Genomic DNA, 27338 nt, shown 5'->3' on the forward strand with positions numbered 1-27338 from the left:
CTGCAAGGTTTGAGGCGTTTGCGCAACATCAAGGCATTGTCCACAGCAACTCGGAAAAGCATGTGCTCAAAATAATGGACGTGGGCTTTAAAGCAAGTGCACCGAAACGGGATCAAAAGAATTGTTTTGGTATGCCATGTAGTGGAATGTCCTGAGATGCTGTTTATTTTTAACTCTATGGGATTCGCAGGGCTTTTCGGCTAATCCTCTTACAACGTCAAGTCATGAAATTTGACGTATCCACGTCAAACGTCAAGCGATAACGTGACAGTAATGGGAGCATCTTGCCATCATTGCTTTAGACTCAGGAGATGTTCTTGAAACGTCACGCCGCATGCCCTCCAGAGGAGCTGTAGCCTTTTTTGCCCCCGGGAAGCATAAATGGCACGGAAGGTAATAAAGTACGCCGCCCGGTCACCTAAGTGCTCCCGTGTGCCAAAAGGTACAACCTTGCCCCGTGTGAGGCTCGAACTCACAACCTTCAGATTATGAGACTGACGCACTGCCTACTGCACCAACGAGGCAGACTGCTGGAGCTGGGCAAGCTGTGAAACACCAGCTTCCATGTCATGGTGCTGCGATGTGGCTCCTAGGAGACAGCTCCGGCTAAGTGTGCATGTCAGGATGGCCGAGCGGTCTAAGGCGCTGCGTTCAGGTCGCAGTCTCCCCTGGAGGCTGGGTTCAAATCCCACTTCTGACAAACACAATCTTTGGCTGTGCGTTCAGGCTCAAGTATTTAACTCTCTGGCGCCATGTCCTAGTGATACAGTAACACTGACAAAGCGCCGCATCAATCTCTTTGCGGCACACTTTACGAAGCATAGCAGTGGCCCTGGCAGCGTTAATGGGTACTGTAGACTGCAAGTTTTGAGGCATCTGCGCAACATCAAGGCATTGTCTACAGCAACTCGGAAAAGCATGTGAACAAAACAATGGACGTGGGCTTTAATGCAAGTGCATCGAAAGGGGATCAAAAGAATTGCCTTGAAATGCCATGTAGTGGAATGTCCTGAGATGCCGTTTATTTTTAAGGCTATGGGATTCGCAGGGCTTTTTGGCTAATTCTCTTACTACGTCAAGTCCTGACATTTTACTCTTTGTGGGAAAGAGAAGAAAAAAAGCTGTGTCAGTCAATCAACGCGTCTTTTTTAAGACGCTGTTCTGAATGCGTTTCTGGATGCGGTGGTTCCTATCTCCGGATGATGGGCACGAGTATCGCATCACAGGTCTGGGGGTCCAGCATGTCGATGCAGTGCCCACGGACAGCTCATGCTCTCACTGTGAGGACGTGACTGTTGCACAGCTGAGATCTCAGGCTCAAGTATTTAACCTTCTGGCGCCATGTCCGAGAGATACAGTAACACTGACAAACTGCCGCATCAATCTCTTTGCGCCACAATTTACGCAGCATAGCAGTGGCCCTGGCAGCGTTAATGGGCACTGTAGACTGCAAGGTTTGAGGCGTTTGCGCAACATCAAGGCATTGTCCACAGCAACTTGGAAAAGCATGTGTTCAAAACAATGGACGTGGGCTTTAAAGCAAGTGCACCGAAACGGGATCAAAAGAATTGTCTTGGAATGCCATGTAGAGGAATGTCCTGAGATGCTGTTTATATTTAACTCAATGGGATTCGCAGGGCTTTTTGGCTAATCCTCTTACAATGTCATGACATTTGACGGATCCACTTCAAACGTCAAGCGATAACGTGACAGGAATGGGAGCATCTTGCCATTATTGCTTCAGAAAGTGATATAGTAACACTGACAAAGCGCCGCATCAATCTCTTTGCGTCACAGTTTACGAAGCGTAGCAGTGGCCCTAGCAACCTTAATGGGCACTGTAGACTGCAAGGTTTGAGGCGTTTGTGCAACATCAAGGCATTGTCCACAGCAACTCGGAAAAGCATGTGTTCAAAACAATGGACGTGGGCTTTAAAGCAAGTACACCAAAACGGGATCAAAAGAATTGTCTTGGAATGCCATGTAGAGGAATGTCCTGAGATGCTGTTTATATTTAATTCAATGGGATTCGCAGGGCTTTTCGGCTAATCCTCTTACAATGTCAAGTCATGACATTTGACGAATCCACTTCAAACGTCAAGCGATAACGTGACAGGAATGGGAGCATCTTGCCATTATTGCTTCAGAAAGTGATACAGTAACACTGACAAAGCGCCGCATCAATCTCTTTGCATCACAGTTTACGAAGCGTAGCAGTGGCCCTGGCAACCTTAATGGGCACTGTAGACTGCAAGGTTTGAGGCATTTGCGCAACATCAAGGCATTGTCCACAGCAACTCGGAAAAGCATGTGTTCAAAACAATGGACGTGGGCTTTAAAGCAAGTGCACCGAAACTGGATCAAAAGAATTGTCTTGGAATGCCATGTAGGGGAAGGTCCTGAGATGCTGTTTATTTTTAATTCAATGGGATTCGCAGGGCTTTTCGGCTAATCCTCTTACAACGTCAAGTCATGACATTTGACGGATCCACGTCAAACGTCAAGCGATAACGTGACAAGAATGGGAGCATCTTTCCATCATTGCTTCAGACTCAGGAGATGTTCTTGGAACGTCACACCGCATGCCCTCCAGAGGAGCTGTTGGTTTTTGTAGGTTTTTGTAGCATAAACAGCACGGAAGGTAATAAAGTACGCCACCCAGTCAGATAAGTGCTCCCGTGTGCCAAAAGGTACAATCTTGCCTCGCGTGAGGCTCGAACTCACAACCTTCAGATTATGAGACTGACGCGCTGCCTACTGCGCCAACGAGGCGGACTGCTGGAGCTGGGCAAGATGTGAAACACCAGCTTCCATGTTATGGTGCTGCGATGTGGCTCCTAGGAGACAGCTCCAGTTAAGTGTGTATGTCAGGATGGCCGAGCGGTCTAAGGCGCTGTGTTCAGGTTGCAGTTTCCCCTTGAGGCGTGGGTTCGAATCCCACTTCTGACAAACATAATCATTGGCTGTGCGTTCAGGCTCAAGTATTTAACTCTCTGGCGCCATGTCCGAGTGATTCAGTAACACTGACAAAGTGCTGCATCAATCTCTTTGACCACAATTTACGCAGCGTAGCAGTGGCCCTGGCAGCGTTAATGGACACTGTAGACTGCAAGGTTTAAGGCGTTTGCGCAACATCAAGGCATTGTCCACAGCAACTCGGAAAAGCATGTATTCAAAACAATGGACGTGGGCTTTAATGCAAGTGCACCAAAACGGGATCAAAAGAATTGTCTTGGAATGCCATGTAGTGGAATGTCCTGAGATGCTGTTTATTTTTAATTCTATGGCATTCGTAGGGCTTTTCGGCTAATCCTCTTACAACGTCAAGTCATGACATTTGACGGATCCACATCAAACGTCAAGCGATAACGTGACAAGAATGTGAGCATCTTGCCATCATTGCTTCAGACTCGGGAGATGTTCTTGGAACGTCACGCCGCATGCCCTCCAGTTGAGCTGTAGCCTTTTTTGCCCCCGGGAAGCATAAATGGCACAGAAGGTAATAAAGTACGCCGCCCGGTCACCTAAGTGCTCCCGTGTGCCAAAAGGTACAATCTTACCCCGTGTGAGGCTCAAACTCACGATCTTCAGATTATGAGAATGACACGCTGCCTACTGCGCCAACGAGGCAGACTGCTGGAGCTGGGCAAGCTGTGAAACACCAGCTTCCATGTCATGGTGCTGCGATGTGGCTCCTAGGAGACAGCTCCGGCTAAGTGGGCGTGTCAGGATGGCCGAGCGGTCTAAGGCGCTGCGTTCAGGTCGCAGTCTCCCTGGGAGGTGTGGGTTTGAATCCCACTTCTGACAAACATAATCTTTGGCTGTGTGCTCAGCCTCACACAGCTGGCGCAGTGAAGCTGCCCTAAAACGGTGTGTTGTTTGATGGGACTCATACCAATCCCCTTGTGGGAAAGAGAAGAAAAAAAGCTGTGTCAGTCAATCAACATGTCTTTTTCAAGACGCTGTTCTGAATGTGCGTTTCTGGATGCGGTGGTTCCTATCTCCAGATGATGGGCACGAGTATCGCATCAGAGGTTTGGGGGTCCAGCATGTCGATGCAGTGCCCGCAGACAGCTCATGCTCTCACTGTGAGGACGTGGCTGTTGCACAGCTGAGATCTCAGCCACCCTCGTTGCTCCCTGTGAAAGCGGTTAGCACGCGGGCAGATCTGAGAATCACAGTGAGGGTTTATCCATTGCCTCCGGGCCCGCGGACCCCCCACTCCTCCACAGCGTGCTCCATCCAAGCTTGCGGGTTGTAAATAGGGTTGCATGATTCTGACAAAAATGTGAATCACAATTTTTTTTGCTTAAAATTAAGATCACGATTTTCTCATGATTTTGTAAATGTAAAATAAAGGTTTATATGATCAGCCTATTATTGTTAATTCTCAAACATATGGTAAAACAACAATAATATTAGTCCTATGTGTAGGTCTACTGTTGCTTAAAATGCTAAATTTTGTATAGTCATATGGTGCACCTAAGCAGACTTTCAATATGTACTGTTTGTTAATTGACAGTAAAATTATGACATCAGAATATAACTATTCAAAATTATAAAGTTGATTTATTATGTTTAAGACATGTGCTTGTCATCTGTTATTGACAACATTATTAGACCATTTGTTTTCACTGGGGAAATTAGAATTTTGTCATTATCAACCGCCTAGCAACACCTTAGCAACCGCCTAGCAACCACTTAGCAACGCCTTAGCAACCGCCTACCAACACCTTAGCAACTGCCTAGCAATAACGTAGCAACTGCCTAGCAACATCTCAGCAACCGCCTAACAACACCTTTGCAACTGCCTAGCAACACCTTAGCAACCTCATCAACCACCGAGCAACACCATAGCAACCATCTAGCAACACCTTAGCAACTGCCTAGCAACCCCTTAGCAACCACCTAGCAACACCTTAGCAACGGCCTAGCAACACTTTAGCAACCATCTAGTAACATCTTAGCAACCGTCTAGCAACTTTGCACAAAGAAATGATGGGGTTCTTCTATTAAGAAGTTTTATAGTCCACCCCGTTTAGAGCATCATTATGGGCATTTTACGTTATAACTAACATGGTTCAAGTGATGGATCTACGACAGAGAAACTAGGGGTTTTGGGAAACATTCCTCATTACATTACAACAATGCATCGTACTATGATAGTTCAACCGCGAGTTGTTGTTTGGGAAACGCACAGCTGCCTAATTAACCTAATTAAGCTTTTAATTGTCACTTTAAGCTGTTTTAAAGTGTCTTGAAAATTATCTAGTAAAATATTATTTACTGTTATCATGGCAAAGATCAAATAAATCAGTTATTAGAAATGATTTATTAAAACTATTATGTTTAGAAATGTGTCCTAAAAAAGTCTCTCCAATAAACAGAAATTGTGGAAAAAAACTAAACATGGGGGCTAATAGTTTTGACAAACACCTTGGAACCATATGCTCAGTGTGAACATTGTAAAGATTGTTTTCACCCAAGGTGTGTGGGATTCAAAAGCATTGAGGATATTAAAGTTATTTCTCCATGGCTGTGTCCTGACTGCTTCCCAAAAAAACTCTGACGTCCATTACAGAGGACAATGCGTTCCTTTGGGAATCCAGATTCACCTCACTTGCATGATGCTGAAGAGGCAGAGCTAGAGGAGGTTGAAGACAAATATGCTACCGCTGACAAACATCCCAAAAGTGCCCAAGTCAATTTGACATAAATTTGTTGAAAGAGGAGTAGAACAAAATAAAACTAGGAGAAGGAAAAGGATACAGAGAACTGAAATATGGCATTTTCATATAATAGAGCAATTAAAATGCAATCAAGAAAAAGACTTTGTATATTGGCATGGAAAGCCCACTTGTAAATTTCCTGGATGCACAAAGTTTTATTTGTCAATTTTGGAAGAACCAGAGGAAAATGCTAACTCTGTTATGGTTACTGTACAAGTGTCAGGCCAAGTGGACCATTCCAATGGGCTTACATTCCGAAGGCGTACCAGTGCAAGTGAAAGGGAAGCACTAAAGGGCAAGTTGGCTGTAACCACACCCATTCATCTTCACACCAAAAAAATGCTGCTGCTGATGAGCAAAAGCTAATTAAGGGAAACACAAACGAGGTACCTTCACTCACTCACAGTGCTGCAAAAGATTTCCAGCAAAACAAACCTTGAAAACAGAATGGACACAAATCCTTTTCTGGATTGCATGAAAATCCAAGAAGAACAAGACCTTAACCATGAGCTCAGTCATCTAAACCATTATTATCTGCAGTTTGTGGCACTTTCCCCATTCATCACTCACATGTACAGAACTGATCAGCTACAACTTTTAAATAACTTCCAAAAAACAAAAGGCACTCTTCGCTTATACCTGGATGCAACAGGAACAGTTGTTGCTAATCCAAGTAATGTTAAGTATGTACTGTACTATGCCCTTTGTTCTGCTGCAACATCAACAACAGGGCCAACTGTTGTTCCAGTTGCTGAAATGCTCTCATCTGACCAGAGCACACCATCCATTCAGCACTGGCTAACATGTCTTTCACGGGGCTTTTTAAAAATTGTTTAAAAAACACCTACAACCGGACGAAATTTAAACTGATTACAGCTGGGCAACAATACATGCATGTGTACATGCTTTCTGCCAGCAAACAATACACTAATACTTGCAGTGTCTTCCGGTGTGTGATGGAAAACAACATTGTTCATTCCCTGTAGTGCACATTTGTGCAGCACACATGCTCAAAATATTCTGCTGCAAGGTAGCCGGTATAAAAACATCAAAACCCACCAAACAGCTTTTCATATACTCTATGGCACTGATGCAGAATGCCACAACACTACAGGAGATTCAAGCACTGGTTAGGAACATTTTCACTGTTTTTACAGAGGAAAAAACAACATGCTGCCAGGATAGTCTAAAAAATCTGCAGGATGCAATCCAAAACCAGGCCATTGTTGTGGATTGGGAAACCTCAGAAGTGGAAGAGAAGGATTTCTATGCAGAGACATCACAAAAGACCATCAGGCATGAATCCCCTTTGTTCAAGTGTTTGAATCTCCTCTCAGATAGGAGAAAACATTTGAAACATAAAACTGTTGTAGCTCCCTCAAATCCCTACCACTGACCACTTTTAATTAATGTGCTTAGGTCATACACAGGGACATTATCCCTTTGGAAAAGTATCATGTTGAAACACCTTGGCCAGACTCGTGACACCAACGCAGCAACCGAAAATTGGTTCAGGACAACAAAAACAATAGTCTTGAAAAATAAACTACACAGGCGGCCAGGAGATTTCATATAGGTAATAAATGAATTCATCTCTGGTCACCTGCGTGTTATTCCGATAACTGCAATCTGAAAAAATACTACTGAGGACAAAGAAATAGAAATTGACCAAACACTGAGTCAGGAGGAGAAATGGAGAAGAAAGACACAGAAAAAAAATCTAAATACTACAACCCCCCAAAGACTCAAGAAGTGACAGTCAAGGAAGAATCTTTCGCATCTCCTCCATGGTCTGGTCATGGACAGCTGGAAGGTCGCTCTTTGACACTGACCAACACATGTACCATTGATAATCTGTTGTACATCATGCACCTAACTTTCAGGGACAGACCACTCATTCTTTACGAAGTTGAGGAAATAAAAACAAAAGACAAGTGGATTGATACATTGCTTGAGGTTCATCAGAAGTTCTTGGCAGGCCAGTGGTCTCAGGGGAAGCTCTTATGGCTAAAGGGAATGGAGAGATTTGAAGGAAAGGATGGATGGGATGCTTTTGGAACAGAAGATGACTTTGTTGTGTGTCGCCTTGACTACATTCATGCTACAGAAAGAATGTTTGTGTGTGATGCACCCAAATGCCCTCCTCCTCAAACCCCAAAGCCTTCCTGGAATGTTGGTGTTGTGTCAGTCATTAAAAGCATTTTTAAACCAACAATTTTGGTTTTGTCATAATACCAAAGGAAATGTTACTTCAATTATTAATGAATAATTTCTATTGTCTTTAAGATGCCATGACTTCTCTGAGCTGCAATTATCCATTGACAGCTGGGATGTTTATGCGAAGACATTCAAGTGTCAAGAAAAGCACAGGTATGCAAAACTTTTAAGAAGTTATCCTTCATTGGAATAACAGATTGCCTGCAAGAAAATGTCAAAATATATTTGACACATACAAACACCTATAAAGCACTGCACAGGATGACATCTATGTTTTTAAATATTCAGTGTTTTTGATTGTTATTATAATAAAACAACATATTCAATGCTTCTGTTTCACTGTTTGTTTTTGACATGCACAGTAATGGTATGCCCAGGATGGAAGAACCTACACAAACCAGAGGTTTATTCATGAAATTCCTCCTTTAGTGGTCATAGCAGTCTATTCTACAGTCTACAGTAATGGTCATCCGGGCCTGCAGCCACCAATGCTTCCTTCATCGGTGCTAAATTGTGGCCAAAGGCAAGACTCTTTTTGACTGACAGATTATAAATTTGTAACAATAACATTTTTAACATAATTATAAATAAATACATAATTTTTTATTGACAATAAAAAAATTTATAATTACAAGTTATCTTGTACCTTTCTTTACAATCATTAATATAAAAAAGCTAATTATATAAAACTAAGGTACAATATTACATTTAAATAATATATAATTATATGTAAATTTTCTGTTATTATAATTAGTAAATGATATCATTTATCAACACCAACTAACCTCCAATAAAAAATACATTATGCAGCATTAACCTACCACTTATTGCTGCACGCCTCATGGAGCACAGTTGAGCTCATCAGTGAACTCAACGGTGATGCAGTTTGACCAATAGCTGAGTGATGTTAAACTCTTCGTTGAATGATGTTGAACAGAGGACACTTTGAGTGGATTATTCTTGTTTACAGTTTACAGATGCTTTTGAACAAAACAAAAGTTATATCTTTTTAAATAAGAAAACTGCGATAATAGGCGTAAATCAGGTTTAAAAAATGCATTGACATCTATACGAGGCTTTCAAGAATCGTCAAGGGGCACCTCGTCCTCATACTGATGCGCAAGGTGCTTGACCATGCTTCAGATTTTGATGCCTTCGGGATGAGAGTAACAATAACTTCTGCTTCAAACATGGTTTTGCTTCTCACCCTAAAGAGTTTTACTCAATAATTAATGTTATTCCTAAAAACATCATAGTATTGATCAGAGGTATTGTTTCACACTATTCTGTAGTTTTCTCTTCACCTGTTTTTGGCCACTTAATGTTTTAGACACAAAATGTAATAAGTTTTTAAGAAATATTCTTGTTTAAAGGCTTCATCCTAATCATCTCAGACGTCATTTTATTTTTAAAGATTTTCAACCTCTACCGCACGCATTATAATAAATCTGTAAAAAAAAATTTTTGACTGTTTATCTTATCTTAAAATGCCTTAACTTAAAGTGCTGTAAAAAAAAAAAATTTGGAAAAAAAAAATTTTAGGGTACTTTATGATATGTTGCTATATGGCAACAACATCAAACAGTGGATCTAACTTAAAAATTTCTAATGTAAAACTTTCCTTATAATTAATCATTTTGTTGTTTGAAATGATTTAATTGGTGTTGCAGCATTATGAGCTTTAACACAGAACTCATAAATGACACCTTATACATGCTTTTCAACAACTCATATTGCAACAGCTTTCATTTATTCTTTTCTTTTTAGCTGAATATTATTAAAAACAAACATATTATTGTATTACCATATATACAACATACAATCTCCAGTAAATACTATAACAAATAAATAACAAGTCTAGTATTTCCAGATGCATCAGAATAATGTAGCTACTAGCTAACAATGTTTATATATTATACTATATACTATACCACGCCTGTCTTATCTGCATCTGAGCTAACTTACCTGAACTGTCTCTATCAGATGTCCAGTCTGCATCATTCTCATGGTCACTAAAACCCATCTCATCCTCACTTTCATCTGCAGGAAGAGCCCTTTTCTTCTATCACATACCATAGAACATGGTGGTGTTCGCTAATACACTGTTCCCTGTATTCATATCTATTCAAAAGTAGTATTGCCATTCAATACTAGATTTTATCCATAATGCAAATGCCATTAACACATGGCTAATCAACATTATATTACTAGCATTCATGTTGTTATTGTTACAACTTAAAAGTTCACAGCTGACCTTGCTAGCTAGCTAACCCATTGCAATATTGCATGTTCCACTATTGCACAGTGTTGGCATTTGGTAACGCACACATTTGATCGATTTACAAAAAAAACTAATTTGATAAAAAAAAAAAATTGAGTTGTGAATATGTCATCATAACCTACTGGAGGTGATGTTTCAGATTTTTTTGTGTGGATCTGACAGAATTTGATCCTGTTTTTATTGACGTTACATTTGCATTTAGCAACTACTCACAATAAACGTCAGTCTGTCAGAAATCGTGCTAGAGAAAAACACTGCATGTCATGTGACTTAACCAAAGCACATCCTTGGCTACTTTAATGTCTTCTCTTTCCAACAACAACAAAAAAAATATGTTGGTCTTAAAGAAACAGTGGCAGGGAAATGAACATATGTATCATGTTGCCATATGGTTAAGCCGTGCAGTTGAGGGTTAATTCATAGGAATAAGAAAAAATAAGAACAAGTTACATTTATTATCTAATTCTCCCCAAAATTAAAGAGCTTCAGTTTAAAATGATTAATGATGTGTATCCATCAAAACACTTCCTGAGATTAAAATGTGATACTGAGGATAACTCTTGTCAATTGTCAATGTTGTGAGAGTGATATTGAAACCACTGAACATATTTTCTACAATCGCATATACTCATGTACATGGCAGAATGTCTCATGTCAATATCCATGTAAACGCTTGTTGCCATAAACAAGTTAAATTTGGTGTAACTAAGGAAAATATTACACAGCATTACCTGGTTAACAACCTTTATGCTTTGCAAAATTCTTCATTCATAAATGAAGGTTTTTGTAGTACTGGTACTGGTACTATTTATTTGTAGGAATGTGGGAGTTTCACATGAACGTATCTTTAAAGGCAACCAGTTGTCTACAGAAAAGTTTACATACATTCTTTTTTCAAATTAGTCAATTAAAATAAATGTGTAGTGTTTAAGTCTTCATTTGTTACCCACAACACATCAAGATTAGATCAAGTCAAAATCTCATAATCTGACACAAATCTGATCTGTCGTAACTGGCAAATGGCATTGTGTAGTCTGAACAGAGCTTTAGGGAGTCTGCATCAGTCGCTCACTGTCATTGCCTTATGGCGAGTTCACACCGCACAAGTTTAGCCGGACTTTCATTCGCCAACAAGACAATCAAACAATGTGAATAATTAAAAACACAATCTAAGGGTGTAGGACAGTGTTCCCTGCATCTCCACAAACATTTTCCCCTCTCTAATCTTTCTAATTCTCTTTTCAGAGCCGACCATTTGATTGGTAAATTAATAAAGAATTTGCAAGTGTGCAATGTGCACAAATATGGTTATTGGTTCATAATAAGTTGAAACACATTGTCAGATTTAGCTGTACTTGGCTAAACTGTTCTTGGGTGGCTCATCAATATATAAATGACTCTAATACATAAAGTAAGCAAGCTGACCAAAGTTCTTATGGGGAGAAAACTTTATTGAAGACAATAGTGCAGTTCCTCATCAGTCATCTTCAAGCAAGAGATTACCCAACTGCTTTGGTTGGGTCACAATTCTTGAGTTCCTGTAGGTGTTTGCATGTGAAACAAGCCACACAGTCTATCAACATATAGAGTTATTTTGCATTCTTGAAGCCTGGTATCAACTCTCACAACCTGGTACTGGGCTGTGAGCCCTGATCTACAGTACAAAACAGTTGTCAAAAGCTTCACCCCTCTTCAGCTATTGAGTTTACATCTTAAGGTGTTCAAAGGGTTTCATTTCCTGTAACTTGATATGTATTCAAGAGTTCACACTTGTTTTGTATGCTGTCCCGGGAGAGAGCCCTAAGCTCATAAGATCCTCAAGCCCTGGACTCCCTTCCGTTAGCAGGGAGAGAGGGAAGTTTGAGCTCTGGTAGATCTTGATGATACATTTTCAGTGATATTTTAATCGGTACATGTTCAGTAACGCGTGCGTTACAACAAACTTTTCACCCGCAAGACATTACCAAATAAAAAATACCGCAAGTAAGTTCTATTTTCTGTTCGTGGTTAGTGAATATATGCGCGTGTTGTCATTAATATCCCTCTGGCTATTGGAACTTTTTTACTTTGAACGCGGAATGATTTCAGCCTCTGAGCTCGAGGTCCGAGGCTATTGGCTCAGCCCGGTTCACAGTAAGGTCAAGCCCTGACGTGCAGCAGAAGAGCGGCAAAATAGATGAGCAGAAGACAGTACATTCGCAAGATGGACGTATGTGCATATGGCGTTATTTCACTGACAACAGTCGTAAGCGCAGTTTTACAAGAGCGCATTCATGTAATTCTCTGTTCGTGGACAACTCGACCGCAATTTTTTTTTTTTCGCAGTCGCATGCACTTAAAACACGGCTGCTCACGTGCGAATGATCTGCTCTGGCTCCGTCAGATGATGCAGACTCACATTTTGTGCCTCATGTTTCCTCTTCTTTTCGTGCTTTTGCTCTCCAGAGATCCTCCTGTTCAATTGGTTATCCCAAGAATGTTGATATGGTTTATATATTGCTACAGTATTTATTAGCAATACACGAAACACTAAAAGGTTATGGTAAATTCTATAATAAATACTTGTGTTTTTGAGTGTTAGATATACTGCCTATGTTTTAGGCTAGTATTATTTACAATTTGTTAATGAATGCTTCAGCATACTGTAGTATTAAGAATAGTGAACTGATAAAATGAAATACAAAGTGTAGTTTTACTGCAGTAAAGTGTGGTGAATTGTAGTATAGTATACCCTATATTGTAAAAAAAAAAAACTACAGCACTGGGTAATTTGTTTATATTACGCTTGTGTTACCATAGAAACTAGTATTAGCACAAGTGATTAATTGAAGTACTTTACTGTAGAACTGTTCAAAACACTGTACATGACAGGGAAAATGTCCTCCACAATCTCATCAGCAATGTGGAAGACAACAGAGACGTGTTCAATTTATTTTAGTTGCCATGATAAAATGGGATTGATAGTGAGATTTATTTGAGGAGTGAATAGTTCAGTAGGCTATAATACCTCATCAAGTTTTCCCCTATTTTTATCGGTTACATTTCTGCTTGCATTCGTTATATTTTTGTTTAAATGTTGTTTTATTTGATTAGTATGGCGCACCTTTTGGATGTTTAATAAATGTTTTTTAAAAATGTATTCTTTGCATTCAACTTCTTTTCTCTGTGTCTTAAGTGTTTGAAATTGGAAATATTTCATCATATAACAAACAACAAAAAAGGTTATAGTGGGTTAGATTAAAAATTTTATATGTAAGTCTATTTTAGTATTTTGGTTATTGTTAATAAATAGTGTACAAATATAAATTATATCAAAAAGCATGAAAGGAAGAGGGAACACAAGACACAAATTGTGAGTCTGCATATAATCTCACTGAGCGAGTAGTGTACTGTGAGCGCACAAGAAATTTTGTGCGTGAGCAGTGCATATTTGAGAGAGCATGAGAAAATTTGCACGCGAGCAGCGTATATTTGAGAGCTCACAAGCAGTTTTGTCCACAGAGGAAATCGGTGCACGAGCATTATATTGAGAAAGCAATGTTCATCATGCTCACTTTGTGCATGACAGTTTTGTGTTGTGAACCTGAATTTAAAGTGAATAGAATAATGGCAAGATTAAGAAAAAAATGCATCTCGTCATGGCATTGGAGTTTACATATAGCCTGTTGTGTCTAATATGAAAATAGCCAAGCTATTCACAGATATTGCCAGATAATCACTTTACCTTTACCATACTTTCAACAGACTTTGATCATTTGTGATTCTGGCTCTTATCCTTTCTTGCATTGTTTTGAGCCTTCACGTTGCCAAATATATACTATATTGTTAGTAGCCTGGATAGGTCTCAGTCATTCTGCTACATCATATCGCTTTCTACTGGATGTAAAATGCTCTGCAGTACATTTAGTCATTTTAGAATGTTAAGTTCTAATTCTGTAGTTATTTTGGTGAAAGTAACTAAAAAGTAATATAAGAGTAATGTAACATTTACAATTTTGAGACAGTAATATTGTAAGGTAAGGGATTACTTTTAAATCACAGTAATAAGTAATCTGTAATGTATTACAGTTTGGAAGTAACTTGCACAACACTGTTTATAATTAAATACTCAACAAAAAGAGAACAGAAAAGAAAATAATGGCAAAGAGGAGGAACATTTGATGTAAGCAGTGTGTGAGTAAATACAAACTCTGAAAAATAATAATTATAAATGAAAAGAATAAGACAAAAGGTAAAAAGTAAAATGATGAGTGTGAAAAAAGAGTAAGAAATATGTACTGTAAACTTGAAACAGGTACAGAAAATGCTAGAGAAATTAAAACAATGTAAAGAAAGACCAACTAGTGAGAAAACACTAGAATAAATTAGGAGAAAAATAAATAAGTTAAGGACAAGCTGAAGCTAAAGAAATGGAATTAGAAGAAAACTAACAAAATAGAAAATTAATACAAAATACAGATGATTTAGTAATAAATATTAAAAAAATCAGCTGTTGGGCAGCAAAGAGAAGAACATAGATGAGAGGAGTCTTTATTTGATAAAGGAAACATGGGAAAGTGGAAAAATGTTTAGATAATAACTAAGCAAATGTATATATTAAATTAAGGGGCACAGAGATGGACTTTGAGGGGTCCTTGTCTTTTCGCATGCCGGACATTCCTGAAGGCACTGGAAAATTAAATAAGGTGTTTGGAGAAACACAAGGAGCAAATTGTTGACTGTGGACTCTTATTACATGAACTAAAGCAGTGCACTAAAGCAGGCACTGCATACAGAGAACTAATGAGACTTGACCCATCCACATATGTTCAAGAGACACTTAAAGAAGGAGAAACAAGAGACTGATAAACTGATCAAAAAAGCTAAGCTTTCCAGCAACATCAGCTGGGTGAAAGAGAAGCCATCACCAAGAGGAAGGAGGAATGCTCTACACTTTAACTCCTTAAAAATGCAGGAAATGTGGGGATTCCTGAATACAACAATGCAAAGACTGCACCATTTATGAAACAGTTGCCTCGGGGTGCGAGGGAGAGAGATTGGCTGTGGCCTAGCAAACTCAATCTCAAAAGCCCAGTAGAACTATGATGCAAATCAAGTACATTGCAAATTAAAACAAAAGTGGACCCTTTCTTGAATCAAATTAGACTCCTGTCAAATTAGTCAGGAAGGAAGGTATTATATAAATTAGGACTTCACATTTATTAAAAGCAATTTGAATTAAATAAGGATTACAGAATAAAAAGATAATATCTATTAATTATAACAGATAGAAGATGTAAGTAAGACAATTGATAATGGGGATCATACATTAAGTTAAACATTTCTGAAGCAGGGCTAGTAAGAAGCAGAATTGGTCTATACAGATGTATGATCCTGAAAGAGATTTAGACTTAGAAAATTAATACCAGGAAGAAATTAAAGGAAAAAAAGAACAGCACATTAGAATAAGTCAACAGTGAGAAGCTCTATGTGTAATAAGTTATGATTTGGGGAAAAAAGGGGGTTAATATAATAGAGTTTGTTTCGCATATAGCCATATAACTGAAAAATTGGGAAGTAAATTTGAGGACTAATGAGGAAAAAAAGAGCAAAACAGACCAGATAGATTCAGTGATTTTACAAAAAATACATAAAAGCTGTGAACCCAATCAGTAAGATGGACTTGCCTTAAAAAGTAAATATCAAGAGAAAGAGAAACAATAATGAATACAACATCTGAAAGAACAAATAGCTCAGAAGTTAAATGATTTAAACAAGTGTAGTTAAATACTTAAAGAATTATCATTGCAGGACTTTAATTTATAATTAGAAAATGAACCAGTACAGTGAGGGTTAAAATTAAACCAGATGCACATCTGCAGAGAAAAGAAGAAAAATGCTGAAATGATTATAAAAACAATATTGAAGTTTTATTGAGAGTAGGATTATTAACACCTAGTGATTATAATATGAAATAAATCATTGGATATTTTCGATTTAAAATATATTTCAAGTCAGGCATGACTGTGTATGTAACTAATAAGATTTGATTTTAATTTAAATAAATTTTTTAATTATGCTGCATTAAAACCGGTAAAAAGCAGATGCTATAAGAACAATCAATGAGAGAAAATCTTCCAGCTGAGGTTCCTACATTTTATGAACAAATGTTCCTCCTGATGTCAAATATTGTTAAGTAATTCATTTCTGTTCAGCTTATTTTAGGTAATTAGCAGAGGAGGGTAGGGACCAATTAGTATTTACATTTGCTGGTGAAAATTATACATACAACGAAGCCTCTGAAGATCTGATGAGCAATAGTACTTTGTTACAACATGTGGTTGATTTAATTATCTCAATATAGCCTTAGCTCTGTTAAAAGGCAGAAAACATGATGAGGTTTTAGGGATGATTTTAGCATTGATGGAACAAAGAATTTTACAAAGAACAACACTGGACCAGGAAAGACTGCAAAAATACAGTTCTGAATTAACAGGAAACACAGATGCAATAAAGGCATTTGAGGTGATGAAAGATAAATTAGTCTTTCATTGAAGAAAACACTGTAACAGATTTGAAAGTAAATAAGCGACAGGATGTGAGGTAGCAAGTCACCTATAGTGCTTCTAGAGCTACAATCTCAATTAAAGAACATTGTGAAAATTAAACAACAAACAGATCTCTGTGAACAATCTAGCATGAAAGGGAGGAAAAGACATAGTCTATAGCCTATACATAAAGGAATAATTGCACCAACAGCATTTCTAAGTACAGTATACTTATTGCAGATGCACATGATTTTGATCAAGGGTGAAGTATTAGGAAAAATTAAACACAAGGAGATTGGTCTCCTTATTAAATGCAGTGATTAGTGAGTTTTGCCCATGTGACATCGGTGTTAAATATAATGTGAGGAAAGAGACAGCAACCAGTACCTTAAGTGACATTCAAGCATTTAGTGAGGGTTTTGAGGTTATACTAAAATGAGTACAAGGCAAGAAATACATGTTTGTTCTACTTAACAGGTTAGGATTAAAAACAGGTTGTGGTGATTAATTATATTTCTAATAAGAAAAACTATGATTTCTACATCTGGAATAACATCAGAAATAATTTCAAATAATGGATGTGCATTTATAAAGTATTTAGAGTAATTAAAGTAAATTAAAAATAGCTAAATAAGTAAATAAGTGATTAAATGAATAAGCAAACAAATAAATAAAACTGTTAAAGAAGTACTGTTAATTAAGAATAAATCAAAGACTAGATTGAAATTATCACGCGCAATCACAAGGACTGGTCAAAAGCAACAAGAAGATCCATTAGGGCCAAAGCACTTTTTAAAAATATGTGAAAATGCTAAACTTGATTAAGTTTGGATTATTAAACTAGACTGATGTGTAAACAGATGCTTTAATGAGCTTTTACATGTACACTAACAGAAACAGGAACTTAACACTGCATGGAATGCTAATGTCCTGTCTAATACATTGGCAAATAAGAATTTTGTCTTATAAGAAAAACTAACTGCCTTGTATGAAGCTGTTCATTCACAGGAACAGAACAGTGAACGACAGAAGGAAGATGTTCCTGCTGCTGCTGATGATGATGCAAATGAAGATGAGTGAAAGCCTAGAGGTAACTTCTCCAAAGGTAAAGGATTATCCCAGTCTGATGGAGTCAGACAAGAGTATCCAACAATTGACTTCTTAATTTTCTTGGAAAGGGGTGAATATCCCACAACAAAATGAAGGTAAAGAACAATCGTCTGAAGAAAAATATTGACCCAGAGGATATGTATGAAAATCAAAATGATATGCAATTTAAAAAGAAATTGAGTATAACCAGATCTCAGATGATCAGCTCTTAGAAAAAACTAATAACAATGATTGGTATTGTTGGGCAAAATACAGTTAGAAAATTACAAATATTCAATTGCCCAATATGTTTACAAACACTTTTGAAAAAACTTATAGTGGTTGTAAATTTTTATGATTATAAACATTGTGCAAAATTCAGTATACTGTACTGTGACTCTCCATTTTGCCAGGCCCAATGTCTTGATATTATAGGAAGCACCAAATTTGCATTAGAGAACAATGGTAGGTTGAAAAAAGAATGCAAAGAAATTAACATTAAAGTTCAAGCAACAAGAGAGATTCCCACAAATATGCAATAAGAAATTAGAATATGAATGTTATAACCAAACAAGCTGATCGACAAATGTGAGAAAATGTAAAAGGAAATTGTGCAATAGTTTGGCATTTGACTGACAAATGTGGGGAAAAGAAATTTTTTATATGCAAACCTTCCAAATGGCTACAGCTACAATAAAGAATATAATGTTGCCAGTTTCAGAAAAAGGCGATAGGACGGCTAACAGCACACTTGGTAATTGCACTGGACAAAATGTTCAATTGCCAAGATGATTTCCCTTAATACAACAATATGAACAAATAGCAGACTACTACTGGATCTATGGAAGGGGAATATTACACCCCAACATTCCATTGAAATGGAAAGGGATTTGTACTAGTGTTAAACTAATACAGGAAGTGATAATAACTGATTGAGTTGAAGAGCAAAATGACATACAAAGACAGCAGAATTGGAAGCATCGAGTTAAGAGACAATATACACCTGACTCAGAAGTTCACATTGGCCAACCTAGTATAATACCAGATGAGTTTAAAACTAGAGATATAGCAAAAGAAGGACTTGACTCTATAATAGTGTGGATAATTGCAATGACAATTTTTACAGTGGATTAACTACATTTATTACAACCAACAAAGATTTATAAAGTACACAAATGATGACGTTAAAGTATTAGGAGAATAATTGGCCCTAACAAATAAAATGGCTTGGTAAATCACTGCACCCTTTGCTGCTCCTATATTCCAAATAATACTGCCACAAGTGGATCTTTCACTAAAGTCCTGTGAAAATTGGAAAATCTGAGGAAAGAAGTAAAAGAGAATGCTGGAGAGGATAAGAACTTTAGTGACTAGTTTGCCTCCATATATGGATCATTAGGACAATAGTTGCGATTGGACAATAATTAAGATTGGAATATTCAAAAGAATTGCTATATTTGTTTTTATTCTATTTTCTTGTGTTATCCCTCATCTCAGATTTATAGCTAAAGCTGCTGCCAAACAGATGGCCGATGTGCGAGTTAATAGAACTGTGCATGACTGAAGAGACCATGTCTATGAAGTTCTTGGGCCAGATTTGGAACATTTGGATGAGTTTTGAGAACAATTACTACCCTAAATTTCTTTCATCTTTAATGTCTTTAAAATAATAATAATATAATTCTTTAGCTTTTTACTAATTTTATAAAGGCTTTAAATCCCAAAGAGAATGGTTTTAAGCAAGGCATCATCTTAATACAGGAAAATGCAAATAGAATGGACTGAACTGAAAGATTGTGTAATCATTTTAAGACCCGTTTACTAGTATAAAATTCTGTGTATATAGGAGTTCATCAAAGCTGCCGGAGCTGATATCAGATGTACACGAGGAAAGAGGGAAGATGACTATGGGTCAAGGGACACTCCAGAATCCAGCAACAAAGGAGAAGAAGAGCAGAATCTACTGGAGGTTTAAAACCCCACTGTCTGCTCCAACACCAGACAGTACTCAGAAGTACCTCTGGCGACGTGGGATGAAACATCAGATATAGTTCTTTTACAGGCGCTATGAATGTTCTGCAAATATTGAGATTTTCTTTTGTGTGTTGATTAATCAAGTATATATGTTATATAACCACTGCTGTGAGCAAAGCTGACAAAGCATATGTTTTAACATGACTAATAATTGTTGAGTGTTGAACTCCCCAAGAAAGTATTTAGTTAGGGTGAGTGGGATCTTTTACTCCTTCTAAAGCCAAAAGTGGAGGGAGATGTTTGGTTCCGTTTCTCCTCTGAAGTGCGCTGCAAGGATGCTGACAATTGATAAGGATGTAGATGGGCAATTTTTTGGTTGCACAAGAACGTTAAAAACTGAGCGAAATGTTAGATTCTTAAGTTGCACTTCAGCGAGGGATTTAGGAAAGGGACTTTTTTGATAAAGCCCCTGAGGGGGGATTTATAGTGGAACTTTTATTATGTAATCACTATATATAGTGGAACTTTTATTATGTAATCACAATATAATCTGCCACTATTAAAATATATATTACTATTAAAATACACTGTTAAAACTTATAGAAATACCTATATTCAAGTGATGCTGAAGAGACATACAAACATGCAGGGCCTTATAATTGAGGGCCTTACAATTGAAGCACAGCAGGTCATGCGCCAAAGTGAGAACATTATGACAGAGCGTATGCAATACATTTAGACAATGTATATATTGAACAAGACAAAAACAACCCTCGCCAAAATAGCATACATGAGGAAAATCATTTAGAAAGTATGAAAACAACATGATCATATGCAAACACATGATTGTAAGCACATGCTATATGACCTTTAAGATATGTAAAAACAGAAAAACATACAGCCATTATTTAAAAAGCTAGGATGCTATTGGAGCCGGGAATAGGGTGATGTTACATCATATCTCATGATACCTATGGATAAGAAACTGTATATAAACTGTGGGTTTTTGGACATTGTGTGGGAGAGAGCTCGATCGACCATCTCTGCTGTAACAATAAACTGCTTCAACTTGAGAACTTCGAAGACCTCAGCCTCTTTTTTGAAACCTAGAAGATGTTTGTAGAGATCCAGCGCAACTTTCCACTACACTGTTAACTGAAAGGTTGGTGGTTCGAGCCCACCCAGGGAAGAACGAATGCTTTTGTTGCCTTGCAACTGCTAACACGTGCACCGGGCAATGATCCTGGACCACGTGCTGTCTGGCGTTACAAGATGACATCAGGATTTAGCAGAAGTTTGTTGTCCAGTGCCTAGATTGACCAAGTTACTTATTCCAGTTGACTTAAAATCAGCATCAAATGTTACACAGGTAGGGCAGGTATTAATCAAAACAGTGACTAGAATGAGTTTCTCACTAGCCCGGCTAGCTCAGTCGGGAGAGCATGAGACACTTAATCTCAGTGATGTTAGTTCAAGCCTCACGTTGGGTGTTTCTGTTACCTTTCTCTCTCTCTTTCCGGCAGCTTTCATTTGGGTTCATCCAGCAGACCAAGTGAGACAAAGTTCAGCGTTTCTACCACAGTTGGTATATTTAGTCTGAGTCTCTGTGGCACAATCGGTTAGCGCGTTCGGCTGTTAACCAAAAGGTTGTTGCTTTGAGCCCATCCAGGGACAAACGAAGGCTTTTGCTGCCTTGCAACTGCTAACACGTGCACCGGGCAATAATCCTGGGCCACGTGCTGTCTGGCGTTACAAGATGACATCAAGATTTAGCAGAAGTTTGTTGTCCAGTGCCTGGATCGGCCAAGTTACTTATTCCAGTTGACTTAAAATCAGCAGCAAACTTTACACAGGTAGGGAAGGTATTGATCAAAACAGTGACTAGAATAAATGTATCGGAAGCCCGGCTAGCTCAGTCGGTAGAGCATGAGACACTTAATCTCAGGGTCGTGGGTTCGAGCCCCACGTTGGGTGTTTCTCTCTCTCTTTTCGGCAGCTTTCAATTGGATTCTTCGAGCATACCTATTGAGACAAAGTTCAGAATTTCTACTACATCTGGGATGCTCTCGAAGTCTCTGTGGCGCAGTTGGTTAGCGCGTTCGGCTGTTAACCGAAAGGTTGATGGTTCGAGCTCACCTAAGGACGAATTAAGCTTTTCTCTGCCTTGCAACTGCTAACACGTACACTGGGCATAGATCCTGGACCACGTGCTGTCTGGCGTTACAAGATGACATCAGGATTTAGCAGAAGTTTGTTGTTCAGTGCCTGGATCGGCCAAGTTACTTATTCCTGTTGACTTAAAATCAGCATCAAACTTTACACAGGTAGGGAAGGTATTGATCAAAACAGTGACTAGAATGAATGTATCAGAAGCCTGGCTAGCTCAGTCGGTAGAGCATGAGACTCGTAATCTCAGGGTCGTGGGTTCGAGCCCCACGTTGAGCGTTTCTCTCTCTCTTTTCGGCAGCTTTCAATTGGATTCTTCGAGCATACCTGTTGAGACAAAGTACAGCATTTCTACTACAGTTGTGTTGCTCTCGAAGTCTCTGTGGCGCAATTGGTTAGCGCGTTCGGCTGTTAACCGAAAGGTTGGTGGTTCGAGCCCACCCAGGGACGAAGTAAGCTTTTCTCTGCCTTGCAACTAATAACACGTGCACTGGGCATAGATCCTGGGCCACGTGCTGTCTGGCGTTACAAGATAACATCAGGATTTAGCAGAAGTTTTTTGTCCAGTGCCTGGATTGGCCAATTTTTTTCATTCCAGTTGACTTAAAAAAAACATTAAACTTTACACAGGTAGGGAAGGTATTGATCAAAACAGTGACTTTCTCTTGAATGAGCATCTCACAAGCCCTGTCTGGCATTACAAGATGACATCAGGATTTAGCAGAAGTTTGTTGTCCAGTGCCTCTATTGGCCAAGTTACTTATTCCAGTTGACTTCAAATCAGCATCAAACTTTACACAGGTAGGGAAGGTATTGATAAAAACAGTGACTAGAATGAGTTTCTCACTGGCCCGGCTAGCTCAGTCGGGAGAGCATGAGACACTTAATCTCAGTGACGTGGGTTTGAGCCCTACGTTGGGTGTTTCTGTTACCTTTCTCTCTCTCTTTTCGGCAGCTTTCATTTGGATTCATCCTGCAGACCAAGTGAGACAAAGTTCAGCTTTTCTACAACAGTTGGTTTGGTGTCTGAGTCTAAGTGACGCAATTGGTTAGCATGTTCGGCTGTTAACCGAAAGGTTGGTGGTTCGAGCACACCCAGGGAAGAACGAATGCATTTGCTGCCTTGCAACTGCTAACACGTTCACCGGGCAATGATCCTGGGCCACGTGCTGTCTGGCGTTACAAGATGACATCAGGATTTAGCAGAAGTTTGTTGTCCAGTGCCTGGTTTGGCCAAGTTACTTATTCCAGTTGACTTAAAATCAGCATCAAACTTTACACAGCTAGGGAAGTTATTGATCAAAACAGTGACTAGAAGAAATGTATCGGAAGCCCGGCTAGCTCAGTCGGTAGAGCATGAAACTCTTAATCTCAGGGTCGTGGGTTCGAGCCCCACGTTGGGCGTTTCTGTTACCTTTCTCTCTCTCTTTTCGGCAGCTTTCAATTGGATTCTTCGAGCATACCTATTGAGACAAAGTTTAGCATTTCTACTACAGCTGAGTTTCTCTCGAAGTCTCTGTGGCGCAATTGGTTAGCATGTTCGGGTGTTAACCGAAAGGTTGGTGGTTCGAGCCCACCCAGGGACGAATTAAGCCTTTCTCTGCCTAGCAACTGCTAACACTTGCACTGGGCATAGATCCTGGGCCACGTGCTGTCTGGCGTTACAAGATGACATTAGATTAGATTAGATTCAATTTATTGTCATCACACATGTACAAGTACAAGGCAACGAAATGCAGGTAAATGGAACCCCCCGACCGTGCACAGACATCACAACTCCAGGGAAGACAGGTCACGGGAGGTGGAACAGGAAATAAAATAGTCAGGAAAAAGAGGCAAAAAAAAAGTCCCTCTCACCTTGCTCTTAAGTTAGAGCACCGTGAGATCAGGGATAAGAAAAAGCCCCAGCAATCTAGCACAAAAACACACCGACAAGACATAACATTGCCACAGGGGATGGGAACAGGGGGTGTGGAAATAGTCCGGTAAGGGCGGGCAGCCATCAGGTCCTGCAGCCATGGAGGCGCTGGTCGCAGACCTGCTCACCCCCTCCAGTGGGTGAAAGCATACGAAGGCGTTGGATTGGGGCCAGGAAGTGTCGTGCTATGTATCTGTGTGTGTGTGTGCGTAAGCCTGTATAGTCCAACAGGTGTCCTTGACGGGGAGCAGGAATTTCAGAGCGTCTCCTTATCTTGCTATCCGGGAGAAGTTGTTTTCCTCCAGCCGAGGCCGTCTGGCAGGAGAAAAGAAAACACAGGGAAGCCGAAAGAGTGGAAAGATACTTCAACTTTAGGTCAATACCTGCCAATTTCACAGATATTTAATGTCCATCACATGTCTCCAGATCTGGCCAAATTTTGTTGCAAAGCTGCTAACTTCACCCCGATGTTTTCCAGTTTGCGATCTAATATTGCAGTCTGATTATTAGCAAGCCTGCCCATCAGCGCTTCAATCAAGCCGGCCAGCCTGGTGGGGTTTTGAGCAGCACTGACCGCTTTCATCATTCGTCGATACGCCAGGGCCCCGCATAAGCCCATCAGCAGAAACCCTGTTATCAAAGTTCCGAATAGGTAAATGTCTTCAATATCCTCCAGAGACAGAGCAGCCAGGCACAGGACGCGCCACTTCTCCCACCCGTCCATCACGTATCCAGCTGCAAACGTCCCCGCAGGACAGGTGGGCTCTCCCGAGCCCAAACTTCTCGTCGAGAAGATGGTGTCAATCGCATTCAGAGACCAGTTGATCAAATCCATAATTCCTTATTTGTTTGGATAGCAGGGCACGGAGAGTCTCAGAGATAGAATAAGACAAAGACAAGAGGAGCTAGCGAGGAGAGATATGGGACGGAGAGGGAAAAAGTGCGACCGCCTTCGCCGAGAGCCAAAGAAGAAATTGACATCAGGATTTAGCAGAAGTTTGTTGTCCAGTACCTGTATTGGCCAATTTTTTTATATGCCAGTTGACATAAAAAAAAAAACCATTAAACTTTACACAGGTAGGGAAGGTATTGATCAAAACAGTGACTAGAATGATCGCATCGGAAGCCCGGCTAGTTCAGTCGGTAGAGCATGAGACTCTTAATCTCAGGGTTGTGGGTTCGAGCCCCACGTTGGGCGTTTTTCTCTCTCTTTTCGGCAGCTTTCAATTGGATTCTTCGAGCATACCTATTGAGACAAAGTTCAGCATTTCTACTACAGTTGTGTTGCTCTCGAAGTTTCTGTGGTGCAATTGGTTAGCGCGTTTGGCTGTTAAACGAAAGGTTGGTGGTTCGAGCCCACCCAGGGACGAATTAAGCTTTTCTCTGCCTTGCAACTGCTAACACGTGCACCGGGCAATGATCCTGGGCCACGTGCTGTCTGGCGTTACAAGATGACATCAGGATTTAGCAGAAGTTTGTTGTCCAGTGCGTAGATAGACCAAGTTACTTATTCCAGTTGACTTAAAATCAGCATCAAACATTACACAGGTAGGGAAGGTATTGATCAAAACAGTGACTAGAATGAGCTTCTCACTAGCCCGGCTAGCTCAGTCGGGAGAGCATCAGACACTTAATCTCAGTGACGTTAGTTCAAGCCTCACGTTGGGTGTTTCTGTTACCTTTCTCTCTCTCTTTTCGGCAGCTTTCATTTGGTTTCATCCAGCAGACCAAGTGAGACAAAGTTCAGCGTTTCTACCACAGTTGGTATATTTAGTCTGAGTCTCTGTGGCACAATCGGTTAGTGCGTTCGGCTGTTAACCAAAAGGTTGTTGCTTTGAGCCCATCCAGGGACGAACGAAGGCTTTTGCTGCCTTGCAACTGTTAACACGTGCACAGCAATGATCCTGTCGGTAAAGCATGAGACTCTTAATCTCAGGGTCGTGGGTTCGAGCCCCACGTTGGGCGTTTCTGTTACCTTTCTCTCTCTCTTTTCGGCAGCTTTCAATTGGATTCTTCGAGCATACCTATTGAGACAAAGTTCAGCATTTCTACTACAGCTGGATTTCTCTCGGTGTCTCTGTGGCGCAATTGGTTAGCGCGTTCGGCTGTTAACTGAAAGGTTGGTGGTTCAAGCCCACCCAGGGACGATTTAAGCCTTTCTCTGCCTAGCAACTGCTAACACATGCACTGGGCATAGATCCTGGGCAACGTGCTGTCTGGCGTTACAAGATGATGTCAGGATTTAGCAGAAGTTTGTCGTCCAGTGCCTGTATTGGCCAATTTTTTTATATGCCAGTTGACATAAAAAAAACCCATCAAACTTTACACAGGTAGGGAAGGTATTGATCAAAACAGTGACTAGAAAGAACGCATCAGAAGCCCGGCTAGCTCAGTCGGTAGAGCATGAGACTCTTAATCTCAGGGTCGTGGGTTCGAGCCCCCCGTTGGGCGTTTTTCTCTCTCTTTTCGGCAGCTTTCAATTGGATTCTTCGAGCATACCTATTGAGACAAAGTTCAGCATTTCTACTACAGTTATGTTGTTCTCGAAGTCTCTGTGGCGCAATTGGTTAGCGCGTTCGGCTGTTAACCGAAAGGTTGGTGGTTCGAGCCCACTCAGGGACGAATTAAGTTTTTCTCGGCCTTGCAACTGCTAACATGTGCACCGGGCAATGATCCTGGGCCACGTGCTGTCTGGCGTTACAAGATGACATCAGGATTTAGCAGAAGTTTGTTGTCCAGTGCCTAGATAGACCAAGTTACTTATTCCAGTTGACTTAAAATCAGCATCAAACGTTACACAGGTAGGGAAGGTATTGATCAAAACAGTGACTAGAATGAGTTTCTCACTAGCCCGGCTAGCTCAGTCGGGAGAGCATGAGACACTTAATCTCAGTGACGTTAGTTCAAGCCTCACGTTGGGTGTTTCTGTTACCTTTCTCTCTCTCTTTTCGGCAGCTTTCATTTGGGTACATCCTGCAGACCAAGTGAGACAAAGTTTAGCTTTTCTACAACAGTTGGTTTGGTGTCTGAGTCTAAGTGACGCAATTGGTTAGCATGTTCGGCTGTTAACCGAAAGGTTGGTGGTTCGAGCACACCCAGGAAAGAACGAAGGCTTTTGCTGCCTTGCAACTGCTAACACGTGCACCGGGCAATGATCCTGGGCCACGTGCTGTCTGGCGTTACAAGATGACATCAGGATTTAGCAGAAGTTTGTTGTCCAGTGCCTGTATTGGCCAATTTTTTTTATTCCAGTTGACTTAAAAAAAACATTAAACTTTACACAGGTAGGGAAGGTATTGATCAAAACAGTGACTTTCTCTTGAATGAGCATCTCACAAGCCCTGTCTGGCGTTACAAGATGACATCAGGATTTAGCAGAAGTTTTTTGTCCAGTGCCTCTATTGGCCAAGTTACTTATTCCAGTTGACTTAAAATCA

The 27338-nt window shown here is 39.9% G+C and overlaps 1 protein-coding gene and 12 non-coding genes across 13 annotated transcripts in view; 10 read left to right on the forward strand and 3 right to left on the reverse strand.

Annotated features, from left to right (window-relative positions):
- The window catches only part of LOC130222051 (gastrula zinc finger protein XlCGF57.1-like), a 429619-nt gene that overhangs the window by 286440 nt on the left and 115841 nt on the right, over positions 1 to 27338 (reverse strand). The window lies entirely within an intron of this gene.
- trnam-cau (transfer RNA methionine (anticodon CAU)) lies at positions 452 to 524 on the reverse strand. Its single transcript has one exon. It is a non-coding gene; the product is annotated as a tRNA-Met (tRNA).
- On the forward strand, positions 619 to 700 carry trnal-cag (transfer RNA leucine (anticodon CAG)). The gene has a single exon. It is a non-coding gene; the product is annotated as a tRNA-Leu (tRNA).
- trnam-cau (transfer RNA methionine (anticodon CAU)) lies at positions 2700 to 2772 on the reverse strand. Its single transcript has one exon. It is a non-coding gene; the product is annotated as a tRNA-Met (tRNA).
- trnal-cag (transfer RNA leucine (anticodon CAG)) lies at positions 2867 to 2949 on the forward strand. The gene has a single exon. It is a non-coding gene; the product is annotated as a tRNA-Leu (tRNA).
- Positions 3725 to 3807, forward strand: trnal-cag (transfer RNA leucine (anticodon CAG)). The gene has a single exon. It is a non-coding gene; the product is annotated as a tRNA-Leu (tRNA).
- Positions 22190 to 22262, forward strand: trnat-cgu (transfer RNA threonine (anticodon CGU)). The gene has a single exon. It is a non-coding gene; the product is annotated as a tRNA-Thr (tRNA).
- Positions 22360 to 22433, forward strand: trnan-guu (transfer RNA asparagine (anticodon GUU)). The gene has a single exon. It is a non-coding gene; the product is annotated as a tRNA-Asn (tRNA).
- Positions 23315 to 23387, forward strand: trnak-cuu (transfer RNA lysine (anticodon CUU)). Its single transcript has one exon. It is a non-coding gene; the product is annotated as a tRNA-Lys (tRNA).
- On the forward strand, positions 25027 to 25099 carry trnak-cuu (transfer RNA lysine (anticodon CUU)). The gene has a single exon. It is a non-coding gene; the product is annotated as a tRNA-Lys (tRNA).
- trnan-guu (transfer RNA asparagine (anticodon GUU)) lies at positions 25975 to 26048 on the forward strand. Its single transcript has one exon. It is a non-coding gene; the product is annotated as a tRNA-Asn (tRNA).
- trnak-cuu (transfer RNA lysine (anticodon CUU)) lies at positions 26280 to 26352 on the forward strand. Its single transcript has one exon. It is a non-coding gene; the product is annotated as a tRNA-Lys (tRNA).
- trnan-guu (transfer RNA asparagine (anticodon GUU)) lies at positions 26450 to 26523 on the forward strand. Its single transcript has one exon. It is a non-coding gene; the product is annotated as a tRNA-Asn (tRNA).

Source organism: Danio aesculapii, chromosome 4 (genome assembly GCF_903798145.1).
Source record: "Danio aesculapii chromosome 4, fDanAes4.1, whole genome shotgun sequence".
Taxonomy (NCBI): Eukaryota; Metazoa; Chordata; class Actinopteri; order Cypriniformes; family Danionidae; genus Danio; species Danio aesculapii.